The 11,232-nt window shown below is 30.4% G+C and overlaps 1 long non-coding RNA gene across 3 annotated transcripts; it reads right to left on the bottom strand.

Moving 5' to 3' along the window:
- Positions 1 to 4,002: 4,002 nt before the first annotated feature.
- On the bottom strand, positions 4,003 to 10,961 carry LOC115875101. Of its 3 annotated transcripts, none has more exons than XR_004048966.1 (8): positions 10,671 to 10,961; positions 9,056 to 9,622; positions 8,741 to 8,991; positions 7,906 to 8,669; positions 7,641 to 7,843; positions 7,437 to 7,581; positions 7,158 to 7,292; positions 4,003 to 6,981 (listed from the first exon to the last, which is right to left on the bottom strand). It is a non-coding gene; the product is annotated as an uncharacterized LOC115875101 (long non-coding RNA). The 3 variants fall into 3 exon arrangements; XR_004048968.1 differs by having other exon boundaries at positions 7,169 to 7,292; XR_004048967.1 differs by having other exon boundaries at positions 7,641 to 7,743.
- Between the last annotated feature and the right edge of the window lie 271 nt (positions 10,962 to 11,232).

The following is an 11,232-nucleotide window of genomic DNA, read 5'->3' as shown; positions in this document are numbered from 1 at the left end:
AACAATTAGGTTTCTATGCATTTTAACCAATGAGAAACGTGCTTGACTAGTCAGGAATTCTTCTGGGAACAGACCTTAGAACTGTTTCTTGTAACCATCAGAGCCTAGTTGATTTCATAATACTATGAAATCAAGTAGGTTTTCTACTGCGTTTGTATAATATATACATACACCACAGTAGGTACTATATAATATACAGTACCTATCAGTGTACGCATATATTAATGAAAATACACGCGGCACACTATGTAGTTTCTAAGTACATTGTATGTCGCTTGTATGTATTAGCACACCCGTGCGTGTGTATTTTATGAACATACAGCACGCACCATTAGGTAGGTACTATAATTAATAGTACCTACAACTCTGTGCATGTGATATGTCATAAAACATACATAACACACAGTAAACACTAGTAAATTTATAATATATTATACAATGTAACCTCTGTTGATTTTTTTAATATTTAATAAATCTGGTTTAAGAGAATCCTGGTTTTCATTTTTTAAAAGTTAAAAAAGAAATTATGCGAAAGTGGCGCCCACTGGTGGCAAAATGTTGAAACTAAATTTTTAGTTCAGAGTATTACCGCTAGGGGCGCCACTGTCGCTCAAAAATTTATGCGACTTTGGCGCCCTCTGGTGGCAAAACGTTGAAACTAAAATTTAGTTCAGCGTTTTGCCGCAAGAGGGCGCATGCATCGAGCCCTCTGGTGGCAAAAGACTGAACTAAAGTAGTGATTGCAGCGCCCTCTTGTGGCAAAACGCTGAAACTAAAATTTTAGTTCATCGTTTTGCCACCAGAGGGCGCCACAGTCGCTTAAAATTGTATGCGACTTTGGCGCCCTCTGGTGGCAAAACGTTGAAACTAAAATTTTAGTTCACCGTTTTGCCGCAAGATGGCGCATGCATCGAGGCCTCTGGTGGCAAAAGACTGAACTAAAGTAGTGAATGCAGCGCCCTCTTGTGGCAAAACGTTGAAACTAAAATTTTAGTTCAGCGTTTTGCCACCAGAGGGCGCCACAGTCGCTTAAAATTGTATGCGACTTTGGCGCCCTCTGGTGGCAAAACGTTGAAACTAAAATTTTAGTTCACCGTTTGGCCGCAAGAGAGCGCATGCATCGAGCCCTCTGGTGGCAAAAGGCTGAACTAAAGTAGTGAATGCAGCGTCCTCTTGTGGCAAAACGTTGAAACTAAAATTTTAGTTCGGCGTTTTGCCACCAGAGGGCGCCACAGTCGCTTAAAATTTTATGCGACTTTGGCGCCCTCTTGCGGCAAAACGTTGAAACTAAAATTTTAGTTCAGCGTTTTGCCGCAAGAGGGCGCATGCATCGAGCCCTCTGGTGGCAAAAGGCTGAACTAAAGTAGTTAATGCAGCGCCCTCTTGTTGCAAAACTCTGAACTAAAAATTTAGTTTCAACATTTTGCCACCAGAGGGCGCCCAAGTCGCATGAAATTTTAAGCGACCGTGGCTCCCCTAGCGGCAAAACTCTGAACTAAAAATTTAGTTTCGTTCTTTTGCCGCTAGAGGGCGCCAATGTCGCTCAAAAAGTAATAAAAAAAATAAAACAACCAAATATTTCCAAAAAATATTTATTTATCGTTCTTAAGTTAACAAAAAGAGCGTCCGGCTCTAAACTTATAACTAAAGGTTTTTGGTGTCCGTCAGTGACAATTTTAAACACTGGGACAACGAAGTGTTGTGTTAGTGTGTGATCACGTATACATACAGTAATGTGTGTGTTGAGACATAACACACACTACAGTGTGGTATACACACCCATACTACCGTACGTATATGCGTTTAGTCCACTTACAGACAAGTGTACTAAACGCACACATGGAGGAGTGTGGGTGTGCCACACTCCAACACAAAACTTCCATGACTGGACCGAGAAAAAAAATAAGGCGGCATATGGAAGTTCTCCAACGTCGCCTTGGTCTCTAGCTCGGTGCAGACAGAAGAAGTTTTCCTTGTCCGCTACAATTGTAACGGACAAAGCCAACTGCGAAAAATTCTGTGGAATACTAAAAAGATTGTGCAGCAGTAACGATCCAACGTACATGTATGGCAGCTAGCTTGTGCATGGAATTCTCTGCTTGTATTCTTTGTGCTATTCTCTGTGTCGCTAGAGCCAGAGGTTTTGCACCTAAGGGTGCGTAAGTTTTAAGTTATTAAAGTATTAAGTTATTATATTCCTTTTTGTACATTGTCTCCTACTACAAATTTTCAGAATTACAGAATTTGAAAATTTGTTGTAGGCAAGGCCAACTGCAAAAGAAAAGATATTAGTGGACCGAAATCGGCTTATAATGGCGTAAAAAGGGTAAGTAGCTGTCTTAGAATTTATAGAACTTCAGGTACTATACTCCTACTCCTCATGAAAAACCCTATACACGGCCAAAAAATTATATGATTAAGCGTGCTCTATAAGAGAATAGTAAAATTATTCTCATAATAAATGGCGGCAGAATTTTCGTAACAATTGCCAAAAAATATTATACGCTCTAGAAGTTTCGTCTCGCATCCAAATCGAGTTTGTCTATAGGGCTGCCGCATATGTGTATGAGCGCTTTTTAAAACGAAAGAGAAAATATGTACGAAAATAAAACTGTAAGTACAAAATATATTTTCAAAACAACGCTATGTAAAATACGCAGAATTGCTCATAATAAAAGAAAATTAAAGATACAAGAATTTAAAAAAATAAGAATTAGGATAAAAATTGTTAGCTGAAAAACTTACGAAAATATTTTTAAAAATAATAATTTATGTCCTTTTTTTGTTGAAAACAAGTCGTTAATAATAGTATTGCATTGTTACCACAAAAGATATTATTGCTATATTGTTTAAGTTTATCTGATATTAGCTTTTAAGTTTCTGCTAGTATTAAAAGATCTCTATAATTTCAAAAATTCAATAGTGTTCAATATTTACAAAAAAAAATAAAAAGTTTAACTAAGCGTATAATCAGGCATTACTGTATTATGTATTTTTGTTTCATCTTCAGTTGAAAAAGTTCTATGCTACGCCCTTGCTATATTCGGAGAATTTTAATCATTTAAGGTGTAATGAATCAGTGAACCATAGACGTGGAGGAAAGTTGAGAAAAAATATTATACGACAGCCACTAATCTAATATTACCTTTTCTACATCGCCGATTTATACCCCAGCACAATCTTTTAATATCCTACAAATAAAAGACCTCATACATTTTCGCATAAAAATATAGGTGGTTCGTTATAGGTATGTCACAAGTTTATATTAGCACCCTCAAAATCGAACAATCAAAATCTAATACTAATAATGACGGATTAGTTAAGTCATATTAAAAACTAGAATTAAAAAAAAAATAGGACTTTGCTGTCATAGCCTTAGTTAATTTATTATTAGTTTTAACCCTGTAATCTGAAAATGTTTACTAAGAAAACAATCTATAATAAAAAAAAATCTTGAATAAATGCACCTATTAACTGCTTTAGTTTTATTATTTCAAGTTGACTGAAAATGATATTTACAAATTATGTTAAATGCATTTCTTAAGGTAGAAAAGAAAATCAGAACTTTGAATTAAAAGTTACAAGATTTCAAAGATATTTAAACTTTAGAAATATCTTTGGAAGATTTTGAGCCACTACAGGTACTATATGTAAGTATACATATTACCCTTTATTACTGAATGACCAAAAATAAATTAATAAGAAGTTGCCTAAACTGGTATAAAAATTAGAAAAAATAAAACTTTAAGTAGTAAGTGAAAATAAAAATATAATTAAAAAATAAATTAGAAGAAAAAAAAAGAAAAAAAATAACAGTACGAACTACATTATAAGAGAATTGTAAATTAATTAAAATAATTAATATTTATTCTTTTTTTAGTTAAGTCATACTATGTATATATTTGTTATTATTTAATATTTTATATTAATTATATTAAACGGGTTTTTTTTTATTTTTTAGTTTAATTTAGATCAAATAAATAAATGTGTTTGAAGCAAAGTTGTATAAAATTAAAAAAGTAAAAAAATAGCAACAAAAATTGGCGGATTTTTTATTTAAAATTGTGTAAGTACCAAATAAACTAATCAGTTTACAGGGTGAGCTTTGGAGCACTATCACCTATCACCACACCAATGATTTCAACTAGAACACTCCCTGCCTAATTGCAATGTATGAGATTTTTCAAAGAAACCAAAATATTGACATTTTATTAATATCAAATATATCCTAATATAAACATGACACAAAAACAATAAGACTGTTTTACTTACACAGTAAGTAAAACATAAATAATAAAAATATATAGAATAGTAGCGATCTCTCATCAACGATCAACGTATATTTCCCTATTTGCTTATTGGATCCATATTTAAAAAATATATTAAAAATTAAAATGTGCTGATGGACTCAATTGTATAAGATTGTATACTCAGAATTTAATATTTTTATCGTAAGAAACAGAAGTAAATTAAATTGCATGAAGTAAAAAAAAACAAATGCGAAGAACGTAAATATTGTAAAATGCGTTATTAATATAATATATGTATACCTAAAACTGGGTTATAATTTCATTATGCTTTTTAAATTAAATTGTTAGTAGATTAAATTTTTTATCTTGCCTCGCGTAAATAGAGGGCACTAGTGAAACAGATTTCAGATCGCTCCTATTTAACATTTTGTCGGTTTCATATTATACATAATTATATAATTTGTTTCAAAATACTATTTTTCTATGAATTCCGAGCTCTATGAATACAAGTACATCAAAATTTTATAGGTATAACAATTATTGCTTTGACACTAACGCTAAAAATTTTACTCAATATATTTTTGTTCATATTATTATATTTAATTTAATGTAACAATAAAATATTAAAAATTCTAAAATTAGCAACTAAAATTTTTAGAATACAAAAGGGGGCAAAGTATAAAAACATAAAAAACAGACTCAAATATCTTAAAATTTATGATAAAAATTTAAAAATCTAAAATATTACCAATCATCAACAAATACCACCTTATTCTTTATACTGTTTGGCTTTAAAAAATGAGATCAATAAAGAAGGCTAATAATTAATAATTAAAAAAAAAACTTAGATAAGAGGTTTATCAAGAAATATGTATGTATCTTTAAAAGCAATGCACTGTATACTAAAAAGACATTAAAAATGCGTACTGAGACAAATTTAAATGTATTCATATTGCTCGTAATATAGTTTTACAGAAATAAAATATATTCGGCTAAAGTGTGTCATTTATGTACATATATTAAAAAATTAATTCTATTTTTGTATTATTATCAGCTGTAAACTGTATAACTGTACTGAGCTAACAAAATTAATTGCTAAAAAATTATTACAGACATGAAATTTGAAAATTTAAAGTTGCAATAATACAAGAATAAAAATAGTGTGTTTTTGTAGTTATAAAGTATATTAGCATGGATACTTAACTGAAATATGTACTCAAATTGAATTTACTCATTTTTAACAAAAAATAATCTTAAAAATAAACTGAATAAATCGACATACATAATTATACCATTGATGTATGTTTGGTTGCATACCCACTAGAAAAACCGAAGGAGAAACAAATCCCATCGATGTTATAACTAATAAACTCTATATTTTATTAACATAATAATTAACTAATGTAACTTAAATTATTAAATATACCTTTCTAAAAAATACGTAATAATAAATTTTGAATAGTATTTATTAATAATACTATTTAAAATCTATTACTAGAAATATATACTTAAAAATTTAATTCACCTTCATTAATTAATTATTAAGTTTAAAAACGAACCTGCTTATGTTAACAATTAAAAACCTCTAGAGTGCTTATTTTAATTTTTAAAAGTAGCTCTATGAATGCAAATCCCACAAAATAAAATTTACTAAACAGAACATTACTTTGAAACTGACTAAACACATCTGAGTAAACTTTAATTTAGTTGTTGTAATAAAAAATGAAAATAATGTTTGGTTAAAAAAGGTTAATTTTATTTTGTAATGAAAAAACACTCTTCATTACAAAATAAAATTAACCTTTTTTGAAATTTAATTATGAATTTTATCCCAAGTCCCAAGGAAGACAAAGAATAAAAAAATCTGCTACATGCAATATGTCTAACCAATTTATGAAAGAATTTTAAAAACCTAATAATGGTAATAAACTGTTATGCTACAGTACAGTTTATATGTATATTATATGATACTTTCTATGTATGAAAAATTTATATAAATTAATATTAGAAAAATGTTACACTCAGATTTACCATATAAACAGTTGAAAGCAACGAACTGTATGTAAACTGCAAGAACATTAAAAACAAAGTTTTGATGCCCTTAAAAAAATAATGTTTTCATATTGCCACAATATGGTGACGCTTTTGCGGAAGTAAAATATAAAGAACTGTGATAATCTGGAAATTCTAGGGGCTGTTAATTAGAACCAATAAGAAATTAAAAAAAATTAAGTCGTGTTCCCATATAATACACTACAAAAGTTAGTAAATAAAATACAGATATATAAATAATTATGACAGCATAGTCAAAGTATATTAGAATTGTTACTTGTGTCAAAATATGTAAGTGAACTAAAGAGTAATAATAATAATATGTAGTATAACTAAAAATATGATTGGCAAATAATTATTAACAACAGTAATTAAACTGATCAATTGTTTACATTACCAATATTTTAAATGAAATTCAAAACATGATTTTAGAAATGATGGAGAAATTATCAGCTACTATATAATTTTTACTGCAGTACAATGACATTTTTAAAATTTAAAGTTTGTCCAGATTATCAAAGTTTTAAACAGTACCAGAATAAAAATAGACGCCTATGCAAACAATACAGAAGCAACCTTTTGGTATATGGTGGAGTAGCAGGAGGAATTTTTGCTGAATCCGGTTGAAGATGAGGAGAAGCAGGAGGGAAGCAACAGCCAAAAGCAGCAAAATAAATACCTACAAGTAAAAAAACTATAAGTAACAAGTATTTCTATAATACATAAAAGAACTGTTTATCTAAACATTAAGAAGATAAATTGTTAACAGTAGATAGCATTAAACATAATAAACTAATATTCAAATTATCTCAATCTAATCAACAGAAATTTTTAGTAGATTAAATTTAGACTTACTTATTTCTTACCAGCAAATTCCAGTTTCTGGATTACTTCATAGGTTGGACAATCTAGTATATTTTACTAAGACGTAAGACAGCATAATCTAAAGCAGAGGGGCCATCCAAGAGTGTTTAGAACACAATATATTCCCTGAAAGAAAAAAAACACACAATCTATTAAGGTTTTCATTATGAATCTATTAAGCTTTACTAAATAAAATTTTCTTAACCAAAATAATAATAGCTACTGTAAACTGTAATCGGTATTAAGCAAATAGATATCTATTAAACTTACATTTATAGGAGGAATATTCAGCTGAAGATAAGTGCTTTCTCATAATGAGCCCTGCATTGGCCCCTCGTAAAATGTCTGCATGTCCTCTCAAAAATTCTTCACCTCCCCTCCCCGTCAGACTTGACAATATTCACCAGCAATTCAACTGAAAAATAAAAAAAAGTAAGTAACTGTAAAAAGTAAGTAAATTGTTTAAAAAGCAACCTTATTATCTCCCTCCACTGTTTTAAACACATTTTCATTCAACTCTATTCCTTCCGTTCTTCCCATCTTCCAAGTCCTCTTCTATTCCTACCATTTTCCTGCTCTATCGTTTTATTTACAAGTATATTATATTTTTTGAAAATTATAGGCGTCTTTACAATAATATAAAAGAAGACAACTACAAGCGCCCTATATTTACCTACCTAAAAGAGAAAAAAACTATTATAGCCCAAGTAAAAAAAATGAAAAGATTATACAAACTTACCTGATGAAGATGGCCCTAGTCCAGCTGCTATCCCCAACAATCTTGGTTCCAAAGCAGTACCAATCAAAGAGTTATGTTCAAAAATTAACATTGTTTCTTGTGGCAAAAAATCGGTTAAATTGAGTTGTTATTCATACGACAGTAGCAACATTAATTAAATTTTTAAATTTAACAAAATAAAATTTAGTTAAAAGTCGTAGGGTTAAATATATTTAATAGTAATTAACGCCATATAAATAAGCAAAAAAATCTATGATTGGGGTACATCACGCATGGAACACTGTAGAGACCAATATTTTTTAGTCATAAAATATCTATATTACTATAAATTGCCCAAAAAATTACTTTACCTACTTTTTATAACATTCAAGATAATTTATTAAGTTAAAAAAAGGAAATTATAACAAACATTTAGGAAAATAAAAAAGTAGGTAAAATACATTTTAGGTCCATGAAATAATTTTGTAAAGCATTTTAACTGAGTTACTATATAATTTCGTCAGATACTATAGTTAGTTTTAATTATTAAGTTTTCATATTATCTTTAGTATTAAAATAATGATAATGCAAAGGCTTGTAAATTGATTTTTTTTTGTAAATTGGTTCTGAATCATTCAATAAAATATGAAGAATTATGAGTACCTATTAAAAAACAAAATAAAAATATGGTCTTACAATGCTGTGAAAGTACCTAAATACCGCTTTGAAACCACGGCGGGACGCGAATCATAATTTTAATTTCTTTAAGGGCTCAGCTGCTTTATCTGTAGACAAAGAAATGTATTAGAATTTTCGAATAACCCCAACATAAGTATAAAATGTATCATGAACTTACCACCATATCCATATCCTTTCACCGATATTTCTTGAGTCCCATTGTAATTAAACAACAAAAAGGCCGCCACTTGGGCATGGCGCCAACTCCCTGGACACCGGACGATCCTCTAGAGTTGGTACTTAATACGGCACCAGATATTCGACGGTGCCTGGGAGAATTCAAAGAAGCTTTAGGACCAATCACTTGCGCCTTGCAATATTTCATTTGGAATCTTCTTTGATTTAAACGTGCCACAAACTCGAATTACCCTAGAAAAGTACAAAAAAAATTAGTTCACGGAAATCTTAACAGAGAAAAATAAAATACACTTACTTTAGTTGATTTAGGTTGAGCTGGGGTATGTTATATAGCCTCTCTCTATCCAGAATTTCTAAAAAAATATTCTTCAAGTCGCGTCCGAGGTGTGGTAGCCCTCTTGATTATGCCTCACCATTTACTCTGGATCCCAATTAAACAGTCTCGTCTGAGATCATCCCCTTTCCTATCGAGCGACCTCCACCGGGACCTCCTACAGGCCTCACCTCATCTTCAAATGTGTCTGTATCTTGTCCCCTACGCCCTCGAGGTGCCCCGCAATACGTGCACGAAAAAGTTTCGTAGTTTGGTCAGGTCGTATCCGGCTGAAGCCTCTACCGTGCCTCTACCATTAGAACACCTGCTAGCTTGTAAACAAGAGGCTTGTGACTCCCTTGGGTACCTACGCATGCTACATAGGTCATCGTAAGGCAAAACAGGAGACGATGCAGGTTTCCTCCACGGAAGAAGGTAGCGTCGCGCTCTGGAGCGTCACTCTTTGATCCAATTAGTCGGGACCTTAGGTCAGGACACCACTGGCAAAATTTACTTAAGTAAATTTCATTAACTGTTATCGAGTTGCTCCTAGAAAGAAAAATAAGCACACTATATAGACCCATTGTGAAAATAAAAAGAGAAAAAGACCGAAAGAAAATGAAATATCAAAGGGAAATCGATACAGAAGGAAAAATAAAAGAATGGATATCACCCAAGACAAGTTGAAGCTAAGTGAGTCTCCAGCTGGGTATATTATTAATAAATGAAATAAAATTGACAAAAGGTACATATGTATCACTGTACTCATATCACAGTTACAATTTCCAGAAAAAATGTTAATTTTATAATTTATTTTTAAGGCATTATTTTATTTATATTGTACAAAAAAAACTTAGATAAAAAGTACCGTATGATCGAATAAAAGCGGCGTCCAGTTGGCTTGGAAATAACGATCGATGACATTTCCCATATAAATTTACATATGAAATGACAGCGATCTTCATTTCATAGCCATCGCTGACGCCGTATTTATTCGATCATACGGTATTTAAATCGAACATGATATCACTGAAGAACATACTAAGTAAAAAACAGTATTTAGTAAAAGTTATTAACAAAAATAAATAACATATTTCATATAAAAAAACTACCTATCGCCACATATTAATTAATAAAACTCCATAACACAATTCGAGAATAAAAAATAAAATAAAAACTTACAGAATTTTAAACAGCATTAACGTTTCCGTAAAATGTACAATATTTATAGCTTTGCTAGTAAATAAAATACCTGGAAACAAATCGAAAACCAAGAATTAAAAATATTACTTGCCACGAAAACCGAATGGTCCCAAAAAAATTTAAAATGGAGATATAAGAAATATTTTTTACCCATTACATAATAGAACGAATAAAAAAAACTTATAGAATTTTAAACAGGATTAAAATTTTCACAAAACGGACAATATTTAAAATTCTGTTAGTATATATTAATATTTATGATCTTAAAACAAATCGAAAACAAAGAATTAAAAATATTATTTAGAAAAAAAGCAAAAACGCCATGACGGTCACCAGATTGTAAAAAATGTTAATCGAGATATGATGAAATATAGAAAAAATTTCAAGTACTCACTTTTTGGAGACGCTGAGTGACGCACAAGCAATAATTTACGAAGAAGTAGTGTACACAAAACTCACTTTTTATTAGAAAAATCACATTTTAAGTACCGGCGAAGAAGAGATGCGGATCTACGGCATTCAAAATCAACATGAGTGACGCCAATTTCCGGAAGTCATCATGACATTTGTGGGTTGACCAATAAGAAGGAAGTATTTTCATATAGCACAAATCACAGCCCTCTTTGTTAACAATAATGTTATTTTAAATTTAACCAGTAGGCCAAATTACTAAAAAGTAGGTCAAAATAATACCCCTATATACTATTATATTCTAATAAATGATGTAGAATGTATTTATGATTATTGTTATTTATTAATTAACTCCTTTAAAACTGTCAAGGCATTATCATTGCTTTCCTCAAACTTAATTCGTTATTAAAATTAAACGCTTATTAAAGTGAAATGAATAATAGAGAAAGAAAAGAGTAATGGAAAGTCAACATAAAATTTATTAGGTATAATAATAAAATTTGAAGATACCGCAGTAATGTGAGATTAATTTCAAATTGTGAATT

Source organism: Sitophilus oryzae, unplaced genomic scaffold (genome assembly GCF_002938485.1).
Source record: "Sitophilus oryzae breed Bouriz unplaced genomic scaffold, Soryzae_2.0 scaffold_1318_pilon_pilon, whole genome shotgun sequence".
NCBI lineage: Eukaryota > Metazoa > Arthropoda > Insecta > Coleoptera > Curculionidae > Sitophilus > Sitophilus oryzae.
Note: the sequence above shows the minus strand (reverse complement) of the source record. Positions and strands in the feature narration are given on the sequence as shown.